Source organism: Pipistrellus hanaki (genome assembly GCF_964339955.1).
Source record: "Pipistrellus hanaki genome assembly, chromosome: 18".
In the NCBI taxonomy this organism is placed as follows: Eukaryota; Metazoa; Chordata; class Mammalia; order Chiroptera; family Vespertilionidae; genus Pipistrellus; species Pipistrellus hanaki.
This window is the reverse complement of record NC_140520.1, coordinates 18,952,465-18,974,610: the sequence shown is the minus strand read 5'-3', so window position 1 is coordinate 18,974,610 and position 22,146 is coordinate 18,952,465. Positions and strand designations below refer to the sequence as shown.

At 40.5% G+C, this 22,146-nt stretch overlaps 1 protein-coding gene across 1 annotated transcript in view; it reads left to right on the top strand.

Moving 5' to 3' along the window:
* The window catches only part of SEC16B (SEC16 homolog B, endoplasmic reticulum export factor), a 230,130-nt gene extending 209,240 nt beyond the window's left edge, over positions 1-20,890 (top strand). Inside the window, exon 31 of the mRNA XM_084865215.1 lies at positions 20,738-20,890. The gene's annotated coding sequence lies outside the window, so the exon portion shown is untranslated. The remainder of the gene's footprint in view (positions 1-20,737) is intronic.
* Positions 20,891-22,146: the final 1,256 nt, after the last annotated feature.

Genomic DNA, 22,146 nt, shown 5'->3' with positions numbered 1-22,146 from the left:
GGGCCAACTTGTCCTAGCCAGCTCTTCAGCATCCTGCCTTCTTTCAGGGAGCTGGTGGTTTCACCTTGATTGACCTTGGGTGCGGTGGTGGAGAGTTTCTGAGAAGTATATAAACTTTGTCAGAAAACCTGCCTAGTGTTTTATCAATATTTGTGCTTTATGTACATAGCAAGCTCATTTTATTTTCATAGTAACTCTTCATGTAAAGATAGGTTTAATTTCCCTGAGGCCAAGGAAGTTAAATAAATGCCCTAAGACCCCACAACTATAATAGTATGTGGTAAGAGTGGGATTCAAACTCATGTTTGATTCCTGTTATCTTTCAGGTGACATTGATCCCTCTCAGTTGTGCTACTTGCCTCAATTGAAAGGATAACTCCTGAACACTTCAGAAATGTGAACAGTAGGCAAATTGTCCCCTTGGGAGTTCAACCAGAAGACTGGGAGTTTGATAGTTTGCTGTGACGTGTGCTGACCACCAGGGGGCGGCACAAAACAAAGGAAGGCTCTGGCCACAGCTGGGGAAAGGAGGCAGCCATTAGCCAGGGAAGGAAGGCCCCAGATGGCAGCGAGAAGAAAAGCCCTGGCTAGCAGCCAGAGGCCCTGATTGGCCCTGATTGTTGGCCAGGACTAGGGACCCTACCTGTGCACGGATTTCATGCACTGGACCCTCTAGTGATATTAATAAACAAAACAAGGACAGTGATCATTTCAGGAAGAATGAATAAATCTTCCATTGGAGGCTCTTGGATTTTGTTAGAATATGAGCTTGCCTGAGTTATAGAAATTAATGAGCTACTAGATCTGGAACTGGTATTCCTTGATAAAAGGACTTATTTTTAGTGCCTTAGCATTTAAAAGGATCTGTTATAATTTCATGCTTAAATAACACTCAATGAGGGCCTGTGTTTGTCTAGCATAATTGGAAGAAGCAAAGGAAAAAGGAAACATTTGCTTCCAAACAAATGGTCTGAATGCATCTTGGGAGAAATTTAAACATGGAGAAACCCTAAATAAAACAAACACCAGGTTTTTAATAATCTTTTCACAGGCCAGAAATGGCCTTTAAGAATCACAAAGAAAAAATAAAGAGTCACAGAGACCCACACACCCAGGCTGGAGGTGTGCGAGTGGGAGTGGGGGTTAGAAGCTGGGCAGAGGGTCGCCTCAGGTAAGCAGTGCTGCTCTCCATCAGACAGTTTCCTCCTGTTGCCTGAGGATGGAGAGAAGACACAGGAGTGAGTCTCCCTTCTCTGGCTCTCTCAGGGATGATCTGTTGACTTGTCTTTTTGCCTTTAACATCTCTATCCCCTGGCTTCTGAGACCACATTAAGTCTCAGTATCCAAGGCAGTGGGAGTTGGCTGAAATAAGGGAGGATGAGGGGAGAGCCTGTGCCATAGTGGAAGGACGGCTTTTCCAGATCTCTGGATCAGCCCAGGGTCACTGAGCCTTTCCTTCCCTGCTCTAAGTGCTTTTCCTGCCTGGCAGGTCTTAGTGGCAACTCCACTTCCACACAGCACCTCTTGGTCCCACCCCTCTGAGACCACACCCCCTTGAAGTCCCACCTCTATGAGGTCACGCCCCTCTCCACTCAACCTGCACTTAATCCATGTTCCTGTCAGCCCCATTCTCCCACAGTAAAATTTTGTTCTTTGTGCATTTGCATTTCTGCTGACTGCAAGGATCAGTTTAATTTCATGGGTGTCATTTCCTTCAAGAAATCTCTCTGTGAGCAGCGGCCCATCGAATCCCCGATAAAACATATTTTCCTAGGGTAATGATTTTATGGGCCCATAAGTCATGAATTTATTATGATCTCAGCCCCTGCTGCTGATTGCTGTAAAATGCAAAGTAATTAACAGCGAGCGGTAGCAGTTATTCCCACCTGGTAACGTGTTCTTTCGTTTGCTGATGGGTTTGATTAAAGTAATGACTGAAGAGTGAAGCCTGGCTGTAAAATATTAGCATGATTAATGCTGTATCCTAAATAAGAAACAAAACTAACCTGCATGGTTTGAGAAATTTCTCTCTCTCTTCCTCTCCCTCTCCCTCTCTCCCCCCTCTCTCACTCCTCCCTCCCTCTCCTTCTCCCCCTTCTTCTCCCTCTCCCTCTCCCCCTCCTTCTCCCTCCCCTCCTCCTCTCTCTCCCCCTCCCTCCCTCCCACTTTCTCCCTCCTCCCTCCCTCCCTCCCATTTTCTCCCTCCTCTTTCCCTCCTTCCCTTCCTTCCTCCCTCCCTCCCTCTCTCCTCCTCCTTCCTCTTCTATTCTCTCCACCCCTTAAGCAATTGTTCTGGCTCATTTAGGCGATGTCTTCCTTCCTATGAATAATGTACGGATTCCAGGGCCAGGGGCTGGCTACCAGAGCATGTTCCTCAGTTTCCATGACATCTTAAGTGCTGCTGTTTATTCCCCGCCACCTTCCCCCTTTCCTCTTGGATTTTCAGAATGGATCTTGGATGGCAGTACACTTTGAGCTAAAACCTAGATAGCTGCTAAAGGGTTCCCTTCTTCTCTACATGATGTGTGGGTCTTCATGTTCTACTTGAGGCACGAGCGAAAGGGGCTTTGGTGACTTTGCTCCTCCTTGACCATTTGAGCCAGGAGAATTCCATGGGATCATGCCCAACCAGGGAGGTATGATTGAAATTACTGACCTTCAGTTTCACTTTTCATTATATTAGGAAAAACTTGACTCTAGTGTTGAGCTGGTCTGGGGATAAACAATAATTTATGAAAATGCCATCTGTGGTGCCTACACACTTAATCCTTGTTCAGTTCCATGTATAGAACACCAAAGTGTCTTGCTTCTCAATTCTGAGATCACCCCCCTATTCCAGAGAGGCAAGAGAATATAAGCAGGCAGTTTTTCCTAACATAATGTATGCAGGAGGAGAATCCTCAAGCCTTTGGCTCTGGAAAGATTTAGAGGGGACTTTCTTATGAGGGTTATTTGGTCAAGGGTTGGAAGACTAAATCTTTGGGAAGACAAGAGCCCCCTTCATTAATTCATTATTCGACATGTACGTGTGCCTGGTATGGGAATATAGTCTTTGTCATTAAGAAATTCCCAGGGAAGAAACTCAACAAAAATGAAAGATGATAAAGAAAATCTCATTGGCAAAGGACAGGAGTAGGAAATATGGGAACATTGGGAAGGGACTCTTGCCATCATGGCCTTGGGGAGGGGTGAGCATGAGAGGCTAGAGAGAGAATTCCACACAACTACATAGGAGACAGAGATAGCTCACAAACATGGTGTACTTTGTGAGCTGGGAAGGGGAGAGATGATCTCTTATAGGAGCAATGAGCATCATTACTCTGGCTCACAGCATGGAGAGTAGGGAGAACAGTGGCATGCTTTTATATCTCTCCTTGCTTCAGGAGAGCTCAAAGCATTTCAAAATACAAAAGAGATCCTTGTGGAGAGAGAGTTGAGGGACGGGCATATACAATATAATGGATCTTAAGGATTTGGGGACCTAATTATGAAGATAGAAATGATTGGTCCAAAGCCACTCTTGGTAAGGGGCAGATGCAAGGTCAGTCCCCAGACTCCATGTTTTCCCCATTAACCAGTGCCCATTTGCTTAAAGGACTGCGCTCCACATGCCAAGTTTCTGGAGGCCATGCTTCCAAACCAATAGGCCACCTGGCTATGTTTGGGAAACTGCACACAATGGCAATTTTCTCAGCTTGCTAGCAGTCACATGTGCCTTCCTGTGAAAATTTTTGGAAGAAAGGCTTTATTTTTTTTCCTGCAGCAGAAAGACAGCTGCTTCCCAAGTGGAAGGTATTCCTGCATTATCCTAATCAAGGATGATGCAGCGATGAGGTGAAGTTTTGCATCAGGTTGAGAGTAAATATAATAGATACATAAAAATACCTTTTATTTTCTTTTTCTCTTTCTGTCTTAATAAATAAAATCCCTCGTTGCATGATGTTTCAGGAAAAAACAACAACAAAAAAAAACCAAAAACACACGTGCCTTTCTGCCTTTACTCCTCTAGCCTTGGCTTATCACAGGGATGGATGAAAGAAAAGTTATTGGGATCGAGGTGCTGGCACCAGGAAGATAAACACAAAGCCATCCCTCTCTCCATCGCTGAGCAGGTCAAAAATGATTGCATTGGGCATGAAGAATTTATGTCTGCCGTGAGTCAGCCAGAGTGTCGGGGTAAATCAAGGCTGACATTTTTAGCATCTGGGGGAAAAAAAGCAATTGCATTTTATGTCTACATTTTGCTCGGCTAATCAAGGTGCGGAAGAGACAGTATGCCTGGAGAAACTTTTCCACTTTTTATTATTTAGGTAGGGTTTGCTTTTTCCCATGGAAACATGGAGCAAGTCTATAAAGGCTTCAGTTTAGACTCAGGAAGAAAGGAAAAGGCCATTCCTGTCAGATGTTACTTGGACAGGTAAGTTGGCAAAATGTACTGTCAGCGGAGGAAGGGTTTCTGGGAAGGGCAGAACTTGGGGGCTGTCTGAGTAGTCTCAGAAGGAAGGAAGTGGGTGGTTATCTTTGCAAAGAATTATTTTTCTTTCCATGCACCTCCAGCAAGACCTATGATGAAACCTACTCATTAGGGAACAGCTTGTTGGATGCTTTTGACTAATTTGGGCCATTACTAATTAACTACTAAGCAGTCCTTTAACTGAATCAACCAGCGCAATAACTAAGTAGATCAGTTAAAACCGTTGAACCAGTTGATGAATATTGACATAGTCCAAGATCAAGCGACAGCTAATGTGTGCAAGGGGAGAAGAAAAATGGACAAATTAGTAGTAATATTTATTTTTAGCTTCCCAACGCTAATTATTGGTTTATCTAAGTACTTTGCCTTAGTAAATTAGAATGGATTTGGATTTCAATAGTTTTCTATTTTGCACTGGGGACTAGGTTCAGAAAATACACTTCCATGTGTTAATGGATAGTAATCATGATAGCTGATTTTTTTTTTGAGGGAGAGGGGATGTATATCTCATTAAATCTCCAGTGCCTCAGGAGATAGTTATGGTCTCTGTTGTACAAATGGGGAAACTGAGGCTTAAAGAGACTGACTAATATAGTCCAGGTTATTATCCAGCTCTTCCTAGCTGGTAAAAGCTAAAGTTCTTTGGACAGAAGCAGTTCTGCCTCCATGGCCTTTACCCTGCACTTCTGCACACCCTGCTTCAGATTTCTGAAGATGCACAGAGCAACAAATCATAGATGCCATTTTTCTAACAACATTGGGACTAAGAAGTTCACAAAACTAGATTTTATGAATGACTAAGTTTTCCTTTTCATGGCTCCAAAAAAGCTTGGAAACCAGCCACAGGTCCTGAAAGTGTGTATTTATAATGAAAATAATAGCTAAAATGTATTGCTTACTTATTATGCACCAGATACCACATTAAGCTGCTTATATGTATTTACTCATTGAAACCTCACATAGCCCTAAAACAGGGCCTATTATAACCCATGTTCCAGATGAAGAAACTATGGGGTTGAGAAGTTCAAAAACTTTCTCGTGACTAGGAGGTGACAGTCAGGAGAGGAAGTCAGGCAAGTTGGCATCAGAAGCCAGCACTCTGCTGCATCTAGCTAGATGGCCTTGCCAGGCCAGGACAAGCTTTTGGTAAGACAGTAGCATTGGTAGTGGGTGGTTGGTTATTTGCTTTCCTGTGTGTGTGTGTGTGTGTGTGTGTGTGTGTGTGTCCCCAAATAATAGCTTTGAGAGATCTGATTAAGAGACTTCCAAGTTTTCTTTTAAAATTTTAACTCTTCTCTATTATTATACATTTAGTTTAGAAAGAATGGAGAAGAGTTAAATATTATCTGCAATTTCAATCTGTGCTTCTCTGCCTAGGGCCCCAGGACCTCTAGAAGTCCTTTAAGAGGGTGGCTGGGACCTTAAAGTTATCCTCACTATATCAAAATGCTGAACTAAAATTAACTGAGAATAAGGAATGAGAGTATAACTCAAACTCCATGTTCATGGAATTTTATTAACTCAGCAAGGTAATGTACATTATTGCATGCTGATTGCTCTTTGATGAATAAAGATATGGAAATGGAATCTTCTTTAATAAAGGTTGTCAATTAGACAAAAACATATTAAAATAGAGAGCTAGATAGGGCAAAGAATAAAGGAGGTCTTTGATGACAGAAAGCCTAGGAGTCCCTATGATGTCTTTTATTTTTGTTCCTTGTAGCTTGGCTATTTATTTGAAATGTTAGCAAAATATCTTCCAAAGCCCAAAGAGATCATTTATGTAAAGTGTTTTGCAAATATTAGTTTTGTTGTTGTTAATACTAACAGTAATAGTTATGGAAATGATCCTGATGGGGAGCAGGTGATTTCAGGTAACAATTGTATCAAGAACCTTACTTTTAAACTTCATTTTCTGAGGTTAGATTTGTTCATTTCTTCACCATATTTTAAGTTAGCATTGGGGTTCCCAGAATGCTGTGTGCTTTATGTGCACCGGTGTGTGTCACACATGTGTGGTGTATGCACACACCATGGTTTTGTGAGTGTCATGTTGCCCTCATTTCTATGTCTTTTGTGCAGCTGCACATTGCAAAACTCTGTTGAGAAAACTTGTTTGAAAGGGTGGTGAAGCATTGGGGTTGTGGTGTTGGTTTTTACTCCCACATTTTTGGCATTAATTAGACAAACCTCACCATCCGATCTCTCCTGCCTCTGTGGAGGCGGAAAGGTATGTGAGAAGCTAGAGTTCAAAATTTGGTTGTCAGAACTTGGACCTGTGCCTGTACACTCAAGGTGGTTTGAATGTTACAAAGAGGTTGTAAAATCAGGTGTGCTAACACATACACCTCATGCCCTAAGTGGATTTAACTTAATTCTTTCTTTTTAACTAGTTGTTTTGATATACTTTGGAGGAAGTCTAAGTAACAAAGTTAATTGGGCTGAGATTAGCACATAATCAAATCACATCTGCTTTAAAAAAAATTGGAGCTCTCTTTATTAAAGTAGAATAAAGTGTAAATTGATCTTCAGCAACCTACTCTGTATTCCTGGTCAAAAAAGGATATCAAGTAGAATAAGATCAGTACCTGCTCTAATCTTTAATTGTTATCAATCTCTTTTAGTCTGCCTTTGTTCTTCCTTTATCTTGTTTCAAAGAAAGCCCTTAAGGTCCTCTCTTAGCTCCCTGAGGTTTACAAAGTCTGTCCACAGCTTCTCTGCCTTCCTCATCATTCCCTACAACTGCTGCTTTGCTCCAGCCCCAATTCTTGGCTCACACTTACTGCAAGTCACAGGTCCTTCTGAACAGTCAGGTCACTCCCAGGGGTCCCTTTCTTACACTAGAGCTCTCCACTGCTTCTCTCTTCTACATAAAGCTATCTGTCTTCTCTTGGTGAGGCTTGGACACTACTGGTCTCTGTCTAGCTCTGAAGTATTAGGCACCCCTCTCACTACCTTGTGCACATATAAGCAGGGTGTTCTAAACCCAGATGGCCCCTTTTTTCCTTGCACTGAATACGGTCTCTTCTACTATATCCCTTTTCACAGTGTGCCAAATAGTTTGAAAGGGACTTAAAATAATTCCACCCCATCTGATTTTTATTAATTAGATTGAATAGAATGGTTTAAATCACAAGCGTGTACTGGGGTTGTACACAGAGGAAGCACAGCCTTGATCTTCCAGAGGCTACAGGCAGTCATTGATTGGGTCAGTGTTGAGCTGGGTGGGGACATGGATAGATTTGAATTCATATTTTTCTTCATGGCAGTTTCTGTAGATTTAGGGAGCTGGAACATAGAGGGAATAGAATGGTGGATGAAAAGATGGACCAACAGAGCATTGCTGTCCACTTCCCAGCCTGGAAAAGTGGTAATGTTTTAGGCCTATGTGACATGAGTTCAAATTATTAGCTGCATGATCCCTAAGTCTCAGTTTCCTAACCTAATACCTCCCTCACAGGGTGTTATGAAGAATAAATTAGATAAAATGTTTAAAGTATCTAGCAAACACACAGGTCCATGGATGTCATGTGCCATGCTAGATTCAGGGAGAGGTAGATATCATTGGGAGATGTAAAACTGAAGTTATTATACAGTTATGCCTCACATGAACTCTGAACACTGGTGAAGACAGAGGAGCACAGAACCTCTGGGAACGATGTTCTTTAAGGAAACTATAGCCCTTATGATAAGCTGAGCCCTACTCTTCCTCTAGATGCTCAGGGGATTTTCCCCCTGAGGTGGCAGAGAAGCAGGAGCAACAGAGCTGTCCCAGGTTAGTCTTCAGTCTTCAGGCAGTGCCTCTGGTGAAAAAAAAAAAAAAAGATGTGACTGGAATCTTTAGGAGCTGGGAAAAGGGAATAGAAGGTAAGTTTCTAGAAAGAACAGAGTCAGAGAGAGTCTTAGAAGAGAGAACTCTGATGAGTCACTTCATAGAAAATTAAGTGCAAAGGCCTGAAGACTGAAACATGGGGAAAAAGAGGGGTGCAAGCTAGGAAGACTGGAAGGGAAAACATTGATACCTATTGGAACTTTGGTGAAAATCAGTACAATAATAGGATTCTATGGAGAATCTTACACTAGGTTAGGATATCAGTTGCAGAGGTATAGGTGTATGTGTGCATATACACACACAGCAAGGATAGTAATCACTGCTCTTAACAAAAACTCACCTCTGAATGTGCCCTGGGTTCCATTCTTTCTTATCTCCATAAGATCTTATTTTCCTCTTCTCTTCTGCATCATAAATTTCTTTCTTTCTTAGAGCATCATTTCTTACAATTTTCACATTGTAGTATCTTCCAAGTTAAAATCAAATCAAGATCAAATCCTCTTGTGACATCTTATTTGCTCCAGCCAAGGCTTTAATTCTCTGCTACCCTTCAAAATGAAATTTCTTCTCAAAGTTGTCAAATTGTTTTCATTTTCTCGCCTCTTGCATTTATTCATTATTAAGTTTGCTCCTTTCTCCTGAAGGTGAGCCAGAGTCACTGACAACTTATTCATTGTGCCATCCAAGGGCATCTTCAGCCTTCATCTTCATCAGTCTCCTAGTCCCACCTCCAGGGCTGGCCACACACATCTCAACAGAGTTCTCTCTTGGCTTCTGTGACTCCACACATTTCCTGGTGTCCTTTCCCTCTGGTTACAGCTGTCTGTGTGTGACTGTGCTCTAGGACTTAGTTCCAGGCCCTCTTCTCTCCCTACACTTATATCCTTTATGATCTCTTCTATCCCTGTAGCTCTAAATGCCATCTATATGCTGATGACTTACAAATTTATGTCTCCAGTTCAAAAATCTCTGAGACTCAGACTCATATATCCACCTGGCTACTTGACATCTCTACTTGGATATCTCACAGGCATCTCAAAAGAAACATGTAAAAATGGAAATTTTCATTTTCCTCCTAAACCTGGTCCTTTCCCAGAATATCCTATCTCCATAAATGAGGCCACCAGGAATGCAGTTGTTCAAGCTTAAAGCTCTGAATTCATGAACAAGTTCTGTTATATCTATTGCATTCATTTGTTCAATTAGCAGTTATAGTCAATTTTTGTTATTTGAGACTAGAGTCCCAGTGCACAAATTTGTATACAGGTGGGGTCCCTCAGCCTGGCCTGTAATCGGGGCTGATCGGGGCATCTCACCCAGTCATGATCAGGGCCGGCGGGGGGTAAAAGGAGAGAGGGAAGACATGGAGGGAGAGGCAGAGGAGAGAGGGAAGTAGGGCTGCAGGAGGTTGGCTGGGGAGTGTGGCCCATGTGGGTGGGGTGAGGGAGGTGCTACAGGAAGTTCCTATCAGGTTGATGGGGCCAGCTGCCTGGGGGAAGGGGCTGCAGGAGGTTGGCCAACAGGCAGGGGGGCAGAGGTGCCCACTGGTGGTTGGCCAGCCAGGGGGAGGGGCCACAAGAGGTTGGCTGACTGGGGGGAGGTACCATGGGAGGTTGGCTGGACATGGAAGGTGAGCTGTGGGAGTGCACTGACCACCAGAGGGGGAAGCTCCTGCATTGAGTATCTGCCCCCTGGTGGTCTGTGCATGCTTTAGCGACCGTCGGCAGGTCATTTGGTCATAATGGTTGCTTAGGCATTTATATATATATTTAAGTCACTGAGAACACTGATTGAATAAACATTGCTCCTGGAGAAAATACAGGGTGAGGTTTCCATGAACCTCTGGTCACAACATTTATGCTAACTGCTCAAGACATTTTATGTTTGTTTCTGCTTAAAGACATCTTCTTGAATATGTATTATTGAATTATTAACATTGAGCTCAAGAGCTATATTGCTCATCTCTGAATGCAGTTTATCTAACACATGTATTTTCTTTGTAAGGCACAACGCAGTAATACTAGAATTTCTTGCACCTCGGAATACTAGAAAGCACTTGACCATTACACGTGGGTACCATTTTAAACAGAAAAAACACCAACAGAAAGCACAAACATTAATTTTAAGAAAGAAGTAGACAGTGGAAAGGACACCTGTTTACAGTATGACAAGTGGAACAAGAAGGTAGAAATATGTGTGTCAGGCAACTTAAATTTTTCACCTGTTTGCATACTTCTAAATGATGGCCAAAGTGCAACATGTATTGATTTGAGGGTAAACTTTAGCCAGCAGGTGAATTCACATTAGGATCAATTGTGTTGATATTTATGTATCAGAGGTTGTGCTAGTGAAGATACACTATAAACAAAACATACAAGGTCCATTCTTTGGTGCAGTAGACTTATTCTGACCCTTGAGTATATTTTGAATTCATCTACTTTTCTCAAATCTTTCACGAACTACTCTAGTTTTTGCCACCAATATTTCTCATTTGGACATATACTATTGTGACCTCCTTCCATCTTGTTTCCTTTCAACCCATTCTCCAAATATAGTCAGAGGAATCCCTTCAAATATTCATTTGAATTATGCCACTTTCTGCTTTTTATCCTTTAATATTTGGGTGGGAAGCCATTATCCTTTAATGGCTTCCCACCCAAATATTTATCATGCAGCAGTCTTGTTTACCTCTGTAGAATCACCTTAGCCAGCCTCCCTTAACTCATGGTCCCATGACACAGACATTCTTTCAGATCCTTCTGTGTACCACGCTCTTTTCTGCCTCCAAGGCTTTGCATATGCCTTTCTCCATGCCTGTGCCTAGAGCACTCAGTAAACTTCTGTTCATCCTCAGATCATCATAAGCTCCAGCCTCTCAAAAAAGCCTTCCCTGAACACATGGCCTCTATCCAAATGCATCTTGTTTATTTTTTTATAGCACTCTCATTATTGTATAATAGTGAGCAAGAGCTATTATGGAGACCAAGTTTTTGAATTGTCACCTGAACCTAAATGGCCCTGTCAGTAACCCATGGGTCAGGCCATAGGTCCTCAAGTACTCTGAGTCACACACAGAGAGTTGATATCAATGTCCAAGAATTTCAGGAGGTCTTGTTTGGACCCAATATAAGGAAGAACTTTTTAACAGTCATCTAATTGAAGACAAAAGTGCCTGCTTGAATAGATAGTGAGTGCTCAGACCTTGCAGGTACTTGAGGGCAACTGTCTGGAATGCTGGAGAGGAATATTGTATTTGATGATTTGATAACTTTGGAGTTTTCAGACTGTGATCTGCAGACCACCTTCATGAATCTTCTATGGATGCTTGCAATGCAATGGAATTAAATAGTACATCAAATATCTAGCATGTCCACACTTGTTAGAAACCATTTTCTGGACTCCACCCCAACCCTTGACATAGATGCTATGGAGGATGCTGCATGAGGAATCTCTAAAATGAAATTCTGGCCTAGGTGATTTCTGAAGTTATGCTTTACCTTCAGATTTGGACCTTCTGGTCCTATAACTATATTTTCAATATCCATTTAACAAATATTGATTGAAAGCTTCTAAGTGTCAGTCACTGTTCTTGGCTTTAGAGATTGTGGTTGTTAATTTTATGCCTTAACCTGGCTAGGCTATGGTCCCCATTTTTTTAAGGAGATACCTGGGTAGTGCTGTTTAAATAAAGGATATTACCCACAATAACATGCATGGCCTCATTTAATCAGTTGAAGGCTTTAATTGCAAGTACAGGTTTTCCTGTAGAAGAAGAAATTCTGCTTTAAGACTGAAGCATCAGCTACTCCTTGAGTTTCCAGCCTCTCAGCCTGCTCTACGGATCTTGAATGTTCCAGCCTGCACAATTGCATAAAGCAGTTCCTAAAAGATGTGTGTGTGTGTGTGTGTGTGTGTGTGCGCGCGCACGCGCGCGTGTGCCATACCCCCAAATGTATACACACTTTAACAGCTGATAGCTCAATTTTGGAAATGAAGTATATTTTAATAAACACTATCTGAGTGATCCTGATTTTTTTTAAAACAGTGCATAGAGAGTGTGTGTGGAGCCTCAGAACGAGCCTGTAGCTTGGTCCCCTTTGTTCCTGGATGATGAGGTGGGGCCCTGGGCTCTTGACAGGCTGCCAGTGTGGGCCTCATCCATGCTGTTTGAATGCTGCCCTGCTGCTGGGAGAATAGAAAACAGTGGCATGTCAGCTCGTGGACAGGCCCACTGGGAAGATAAGAGTTGGGACAGAAAACTTTTTTATTCTGTCACCTGATGTAAAATCGAGGGGACATGGAGAAATCATAGGAACTAGATTAAAGGAAATGTCTGTGGCTCTATTGTGTACTATAGAGCTGGTCTAACTGTGGCACCAATATTAAGGGGTTTTATAACACTTTTTCCCCCTAGAGCACAGGGCGTTTTACTGTCTATTAACAGACTTTCAATTGAATGAATTCCCCTATGACCTCAGCTCTGTTATCACTTACTTGTTTTGTAGCATTAGGAGTGTGTGTGTGTGTGTGTGTGTGTGTGTGTGTATTTTTAATTATGGTGCATGGAAAAATGTGTTGAAAAATAATCTGTTCTGGCATAAGCAGAGGGCTAGATAGGGATGTGTTTTTGTATGTGTTAAATTCAACAATTAAATATTAGAATAGGAGGATATATAGTGAGCAGAGGGAGCTAAAGAAAAAAGAACCAATTTCGCACAAATCATTACAATTCAGTTGTGGCACTATTGGGAAATGAGGGCCAGTTCGTACTTTGAAAACAGTGAATAACTGGAAGAAAACATTTCTCTTATATACAAAGACCACTTTTCCCCTTCAAAAGAAAATCTTTCACTGCCCTTGGAAGTCATCACCAAATGGATAAATATAAAACATGTAAAATGGACTCAGAACGAGGCCATCAAAATGACTGAACCTTTGCTTCTGAGTTTATGAAACTGAAAGTAAGCCAATACTGGTGAGTTTTTCTATCCTTTCATTTCTGAAACAGTGTGACTTACAAATAATGGAAACCAAGATGGAACAAAAAAAAGCAATAGCATAGGTGTCAACAAAGCTGTTTACTGAAGTAAATACCGTAAATTTTTTTTGGGTGCTCTGCTCTCCTCATCTTGAAGGCTTTAATTGCAAGTACAGGTTTTCCTGTAGAATTGTGCAGGCTGGAACATTCAAACATTTCCAATTATTGACATGGTAAATATGAATATATATTTAGGTGCAGAGCTAAGGAAGGTTGATGAGAATGATTTGAAATTATAGCACTGATGGTCTATGATAAATAGTCATTAAACATTTATAGGGAGGTTCATCTAAATGAGAATTTTATAGCAGTTCCAGTTATGACTTATGCTTTGGGTCAATATAGAGTACAGAGACTGGATTTATCCATTCTTATGGACAACTGGTATGAAATAATGGTTTGTAAGATGTCTGACATCAAACAAAAAGGACAGTGATCCCTGAGAGTTAGAAAACAAGTCGTGTGAGTCCTAGCATACTACCAAGAGAGATTTTCCAGGCCGTGGAATAGGGAGGGCAATGGCAGAAAACTTGGTGGTCTCTCTATTTCAGGGGTCTTCAAACTACGGCCCGCGGGCCACATGCGGCCCGCAGAGGAGTCTGATCCGGCCCGCCAGGTTTTTTGGGCAGTGAGCGCAGCCGAGGTGTTACAGTAGGAATTAGTAGTTCATATAGTCCGGCCCTCCAGCTTTCTGAGGGACCGTGATCTGGCCCCCACTTTAAAAAGTTTGAGGACCCCTGCTCTATTTTAACCAGACAGAGCTGGGAGTCTGAGAAGGCGAAGGCTGCTCAGGATAGACTGCTCTGTAGAAAGCTTCATAGAGAGCTTTGGAGATCTGCAGAGAGTCCCCCTTTAGTCTTCAGCTGAGTACTTATCAGCACATGTTTATAAGGAAACTACCTGAGGCTGGGAAAGGAATATCGTGGTAATATCAGAAGGAACAATCTCCAGTTCTCACAAAAGAATGAGCATGTATATTCTGTTCCCATCAGAGGGGAAAATCTCTTAATTCATGGGACATCAGGTAGAGTAGTCAGAAGGGTTTTGTCTTGGCTGTGTTTTGCAATTAGTCCTAGACTAAGTACCACTCTTGTCCTACCTAGAAAATCTTAAAATAATGGCCAGAAAGAACTGTTTCCAAGTAAATTAATGGTGTTGCAGAAAAAAACTCAAGAATATTGATAGAGGCACAGAAGTATTCAGCATCCAATAAAATAAAGTTCAGAATGAATGGAAACCAATAAAAATTACTAGCCATGCAAAGAAACAACAAAATATATTATCTATAAACAGGAGAAAAATCCATCAAAATCAGTCCTGAAATGACATAGATGACAAAATTACTAAACAAAGACCTTCCATATGCTCAATAAGCTAAGAAAATATTGAGCATAATAGGTTCATGTTATGGAAATATATAAAAAGAACTAGGGATAAAAACTTCAATTTCTGAGATGAAAAATAAACTAGATAGGATAAATAGAAGGTTTAAAAATGCAGAAAAAAAGCTTTTGAAACATGAAAACACAGATTATAGACTACCCAAAATGAAACTCATGGAAGTAAAAGACTGGGAAATAATGAACACAGCATCTCACTGTGATATATGTCCAGTAGCCTAAGATACACATAATTGTAATCCTCAAGATGAGGAGAGCAGAGCACCCCCAAAAATTGAAGGCATGATGGCCAAACATTGTCAAATTTTGATGAAAACTATAGACCTATAATTCCAAGGCTCAACAAATGCCCAAGAAACATGAAGAAAATGACACCAAAACAATAATCAAATTATGTGACATACAGTCATAAAGATAAACATCCTAAAAGCAATCAGAGAAAAAAAGATACAGTATGAATAAAGGGACAAAGTTAAGGGTGGCAATAGATTTCCAATCAGAAACAATGTAAGACGAGAGAGGGGAGCAACATTTGAAGTACTGATGGAAACTATCAACTTGGAATTTTATATCCAGTGAAAATATTTTTCAAAAGCTAAGGTTAAGGATTTTTCAGATGATCAAAAACTGGAAAAACTTGGTACCAATATCTTCTCACTACGAGAAAGGAAATCCTTCAGGCAGAGGAACATGATTTAATAAAAATATGGTCCTAAACAAAGGGATGAAGAGCATTGAATATGGTAACTATGTAGGTAAATATAAGACTTTAAATAATTATATTAATTTCTTGGAAAAAAATCACTAAAAATAATAATGTACATTGGTGTTTATAATATGTATAGGAACAAAATGCAAATTGGAGTTTATAACATGTATAGAAGCAAAAGTTATGACGACAATATCACAAATGCTAAGAGAGAAGAAATTACATTTAATGGTTGTTAGGTTCTTGTACTATAAATAAAGTGGCATAACATCACTTGAAGGTAGATTGTGATAAGTTAAGGATGTATATATAAACCTTAGCACCAGCACTGAAATAGTACTACAGAGAATTGTAGCAATATCCAACAATGTAGATAATGTGGAATCATAGGAATACTCAACTAATCCCATAGCAGGGGTTATTAATGTTATCTTGATTGTGGAGATGGTTTAATGAGGCTATATATATGACAAAGTTTATCAAATTGTAGATTTTAAATATGAGCATGTTATTATATGTCAATTTAACCTTAATGAAGTTGTTAAAAAAATAAGATGGGTTTAATGACTCAACATATCTAAAATGAAATATTTATTTTTAAACAATAGCATGCCCCATATTTCATATTAATGTGCCACAATTACTGGTACAGCAACACAGTTTTGGAGAATGAATTAGAGTTGAGGAAGCATGGCATTTAAAAGAGCCAGATATTATCTTAGGAACCACCTAGCCTTCCTACCTCATTTTCACTTCTGTGGAAATAAAGGTCCAGATAAATAATGTGAGTTGCTTCAACTTACTATTAATCACTCAAGATGAGAGTGAACAAGAATAAAAAAGAAGCCAATCCTTAATTTGTTTATCTTTCCAAGAAACTTTCTAGGTGCAGATCTCCATGGGTTTTAGGCAATACCACATTCATCACACTGTGTCTGTCTCCAAATAGGGAGAGGACAGTGTTTTGACTGAGATACTGGCAGCTCAAGTTAAGAATGGAACAGCACTGGAACAGCATTAGGACTCCTGGGAATAGCAATAGCTGAATTATGTAGTTAAATCCAAGGCAGCTGCTTTGTTACCAGTAATCATGATTTTCTTGAATTCTTTAAGTAAGTAGTGGCTTCAAAGACCTTTGGTATTAAACTTCAAAAAAGCACATTTGGGGAATTAATTCACCTAATAAATATGGTGCAGAGGGAAGAAGTATTAAAATCTATAACTGGATGGAATTTTGAACATCTGAATAGACACTATCATTAAAGCATAGTGGATTACAATTGCTCGGGAAGAGAAGATTGGAGATTGCTTGCTCTTTGCAAAGTGGATTTACAAAGGGTTGTTTAAAAACCTATGAGCAAAGAAAAATCTGACTTTGAAAGGAAAGGGACAGGAGGGAGTCAAATGAGAATATGCAACTTAAGTTAGGGCAGCCAAGGAGCAGGGTGAATTAATGTGAGCAAATGAGAAAGAGAAAGGCTTTTCTGAATAACCAAGAAAAAATGAGGGCAAGGGAGAAGAGAGGCTGGCTGATGGATGAAGATGATTATAAGATTAAAGATGACTTAGAAGGTTGCTGAGGTATAGCTACATTCCCCTGTGCCCCCTCTGCCAATTCCACTTTAATAAGAGAAATGAAGAAAATAAAGTCGGACAATTAACAGGCAATGAAGACTCCTCCAAGGGAGTGTTTGATAAAATGCAAGGAAGGAACATGTTATAATATTGGCTTTCCATTAGGAAATAGTCCTGCTAATCAAAACCGGAAAGTAGTTCAGGATGGGCTCGCCATAGGAGGGCTTTTGGTGTTTGTGTAGAATTTTAAATAAACTAGGAAATAAATGATGGGGAAAATATCACTTGTAAAAGCTAGAAATACCCTTGTAATAAAAGTCTGCCAAACTGATATCAGTGGTTAGTAAAATAGTGAAATTGATTTGGGCATAGAAAAAAGATAAAAATACGAAAAACATTCATGTAGTTTTCTTTTTATTATAACACCAAAATTCATTATCTATCATTTACATATTTTTTACTCTTTTTTTCCTTTATTGATTAAGGTATTACAAATATGTCCTTATCCTTCTTTTATCCCCTTATCCCCCACTCATGCCCTCACACCGCCCCCCCCCCCCGTGTCTGTATCCATTGGTTATGCTTAAATGCATGTACACAAGTTCTATGGTCCGCCCTCCCTTGCCTTCCCTCTGATGTTTGAGCATCTGATCGATACTTCTCTGTCTCTAGATCAATTTTTGTTCAGCAGTTTATATTGTTCATTATAATCCACTAATGAGTGAGATCATGTGATATTTATTTTGGATAGCATTAGCATAATGCTCTCCAGCTCCATCCATGCTGTTGCAAATGGTAGTAGTTCCTTCCTTTTTACAGCAGCATAGTATTCCATTATGTAGATGTGCCAAAGTTTTTTTTAATACACTCATCTGCTGATGGGCACTTAGACAGCTTCCAAATATTAGCTATTGAAAATTGTACTGCTATGAACGTAGGGGTGCATATATCCTTTCTGATTGGTATTTCTGGTTTCATGGGATATATTCCTAGAAGTGGGATCACTGGGTCAAATGGAAGTTTCATTTTTAATGAAAACACAACAATCCAAAATCTATGGAACACAATGAAAGCAGTCCTGAGAGGGAAGTTCATAGCTCTAAAGGCCTATCTCAAAAAACAAGAAAAAATGGTAATAACCATCTAACCTTGCAATTTAAAGAATTAGAAAGAGAGCAACAAGAAAAGCCCATAGTATCCAGAAGAAAGGAAATAATAAAAATCAGAGCAGAAATATATGACATGGAGACAAAAAAATACAAAAGATTAATGAAACCAAGAGCTGGTTCTTTGAAAGGATAAACAAGATTGATGAACCTCTAGCGAGGCTCATCAAGAGCAAAGAGAGAGGACCGAAATAAAATAAACGAAAGAGGTGAAATAACAACAGACCCCACAGAAATTAAAAAATAGTATGAACAACTCTATTCCAAAAAAATTGGACAACCTGGAGGAAATGGACATATTCTTAGAAAAATATAACCTTCCAAAACTCAATCAGGAAGAATCTACTGTAAAAACCTGAATAGGCTGATAACTATGGAAGAAATTGAAGTAGTTATAAAAAAGATGCCAGCAAACAAAAGCCCAGGGCCTGACCTCTTTACAGGGGAGTTTTACCAAACATTCAAGGAAGAATTATAACCTATCCTCCTCAGACTATTCAAAAAAATTCAAGAGGAAGGAACACTTCCAAGCTCCTTCTGTGAAGCCAGCATAACTCTAATACCAAAACCAGATAAAGACAACACAATGAAAGAGAATTACAGGCCAATATCCCTCATGAACGTAGACGCCAAAATCCTCAACAAAATTCTAGCAAATCGAATCCAGCAGTACATCAGAAAGATCATACACCATGACCAAGTAGGCTTTATCTCGGGGATGCAAGGATTGTACAATATCTGCAAATCAATAAACGTGATACATCACATAAACAAATTGAGAAAAAAAATCACATAGTCATACCAATTGATGCAGAAAAAGCATTTGACAAAATCCAGCACCCTTTATTGATAAAAACTCTCAGTAAGGTGGGAATAGAAGGATCATACCTCAACATAATAAAAGCCATATATAACAAACCCACAGCCAGCATCATACTCAATGGGCAAAAACTAAAACCATTTATCGTAAGAATAGGAACAAGACAGGGATGCCCACTCTTACCACTCCTATAGTTTTTAAATAACCCAAGTATTTAGGTATTTAAGTTGGTCAGGTCTTGCTTTAAGTCTTTTAAGCAAAATTAAGAAGAAATGGACTATATGGTATGAACAGGAGAAATAAAATCTGCTTTAACTTCCTTTTCTAATAGAGCTATGAAAATAAGTCCTGGTTGAAATTTTCAGGACTTTTTCAAGGCTTGGAGCTTTAAGGAATTAGTACAGCAAGCCCAGGTCTTTTCCCACATTTTAGGGCAGTAGCCATCTACCTACTTCACTTAATATCAGGGATCCATGTGTCCTACTTACCGTAAAACACTTCCTTTCTTCATCTTCCAAGAAACTTGGGATTTCATACAGCTCTTCATTGGATGAAAATATCCTTTTAGGCTAAATGTAATTATATTACCTGGGAGAGGTAAAATACATTGCCCTTAAATACTTCTTACTAGAGGGATTGACTTGGATTGATTTTCTTAAAGAATAGCTAAGATGTAAAGGCTTAAAGAAATTATAAGAGCTAACATTTATTGAGTGCCAGGTGTCGTGCTAAGTGATTCACAAACTATTATCTCATTAATCATCTGGCCAATCTTTTGAAAAAGGTATAATCTGAGCCCATTTTTCTGATGAAAAAAACAAAGGCACAAATAACTTTAGACAGTTTCCCAAGATAAAGTAACAGATGGAGAGTGGAGCTGATATTTAGAAGGATGCAGAGGACAGAACACTATAGAGGAGAGACGGAACCTGTAGGTAAGAGAGGATTCCTGAAGACCAAAACTTTTCCCCTCTTACAAGAAGCATCTTCTGACTTTGCTACACTCGGGTAGAAATTTCTATGTTCCAATTTTATGGTTAGATCATGTATACTTAACATTCTATGATTCTACAATTCCATTAGCGAACAGGGTCTTAGGAGAATTAATTTAGAATGTGGGTGAATTTTTATGGGAGGTTGGGAGGAGATTGAGCAGGTGAATTAAGAAGCTGGTACACGGTCCCTGCAATAGGACAGATTGGGAAGTTCAGAGCAGTTCAAGAGCTCCTCTGGGTGGCTTCACTCCCACCATACATTCTGGCACTGAAATCCTCTCCTGCTTTCTAAATGAAATCCCCTCCCTAGCCATAGGAAAGACTCTATTATACATACTTGGAACACACTAATGTATTATCTCTAAGGCTTTTTGCATTTGTAGAGCTTTTATCTTGCTGGGGCCCATGGAGGAAGTAGGCTATGGGCATCTCCATTAAGAGCTAGAATAGGTTTGTGTGGGCAAGACTGAGGACTCAGGTTGGGGAGGGTTGCTGACTATGAGCCAGACATAAAGAAGGGGCTTGAGGGGAGACATACCCAGGAAGACTGATGGCTCACTTCTTCCCTGCTTGTGGTAGCTTATCCAGAAGTTGGCTCAGCTATCTGAGTTAATTCATTGGAAGGACAGATTGATAATCAGTAGCTGATCTCTTCAGTCCTGAAGCTTTCATTGTTATGCACTCAGTCAGATGTTTCTCAGACTCTTTTTTTCCTATATGTTTTTTAGAACATTATGGAATTGGTTCTTTCTACGGGAGCCCCTCCATGGTGTTCCCAGCTGTGCTCCATCCAGACGCTTTTCCCAAAGGGTGGGAACCTGTGCACTTTGCTGCTTTGCCAATGAGGTTCTCAAATAATTATAATTTCATTTGTTGTGGCACAGGCAGTGGCTGTAATTACCCTCCTTTGCGGATCTGGACAATGATGCGTCAAGTGAGCAGTGCTGGGAGGATGCTCACTGGGACTGAAGAACAGAATGTGCAGTGGGGAGGGTGTCAGGCACCATCTGAAGAAACCTATAGTTATCAGCTATCAGGACAGGGATCAGTCCTGAATTCTGAGAGATAGCCTGGATGGCTCCTAGGGAAAATGATCACTGAGTAACCAAGAAGTAGAACCCAAGCCAATGCTAGGAAAACAGAAGTCTAGAAGCCCAGGGTAAAGCACTTGGGTAGCAGGAATTTGAAAATAGAGGTAAGCAGGTGTGGCAGCACACATAGCACTGGAGGTAAGAAGAAACCAGAACAGCATGCAGCCCACTAGTGTGTGATGCACATGCACAGACCTAGCCAGGAAGAGCTAGCATTGTCCAGGGCAGGTCCAGAAATGGGCACGCAAGAGTCTTTGGACAGGACAGAGTATGTTTAGAGAATGGGGCAGGGTAGGGGAAGTGCATGTCCACACAAGTTACCAGAAGCCAGGGTCAGTCAGAAGAGCTTGCCAGGAAGGCCAGAAAAGTGTGGGCTGGGCAAGATCTATACAGTCCAGACAGGACTCTGAGATCTGATGCAGGGAGTCACACATCCAGAAAGCAGAATGTGGTGTTATCTGAAGTCAGCTCAGGGAGGGTTGAAAGATCAGTAAATTTCCAAGGAGGTAAAGAGTTTCAAGCCAGATCAATCATTTCATAACTCGGAGAATGCTAAAGGAGCTCCAGCTTGGACAATGTCCCCTGCTGAGGGAGGCCTTTTCTTTGAGCCGCTCTTAAAAACCCAAAGGCCCCCTCCTCAAGGTTTAGCCTAGCGGCACTGGAGGTTCTCAGCTTGCTAGGGAAGCTCTGTGTCTCTTGGGGAAGGAAAGGAGAGGCATTCCTCCTATTCACCTTGGTATATTGGGATCTGAATTCTGAGGGAGGGTCTAGTCTTTGATGGAAGTCTGCTGGGGTATTTGTTTATTGGGCCCTTTGTGGCTAGATTAGAAGGGTGGTGGTCATCCTATAGGGACTCCTCTTTCCAGCTTGACTCTTCTCTTTTAATATCCAGCCCCTTCCCATGTTCCTGTGACTAAAGTAGTGATCCAGATGTGTAGCCCTCAGGAAAATAATAGTATTGATTTATTGATTTATTGGTTCCTTTACTCATTCATCTAGTGAATGATTATTAAAACCTATGAGGCATGGTGCTCTGGATATGATGA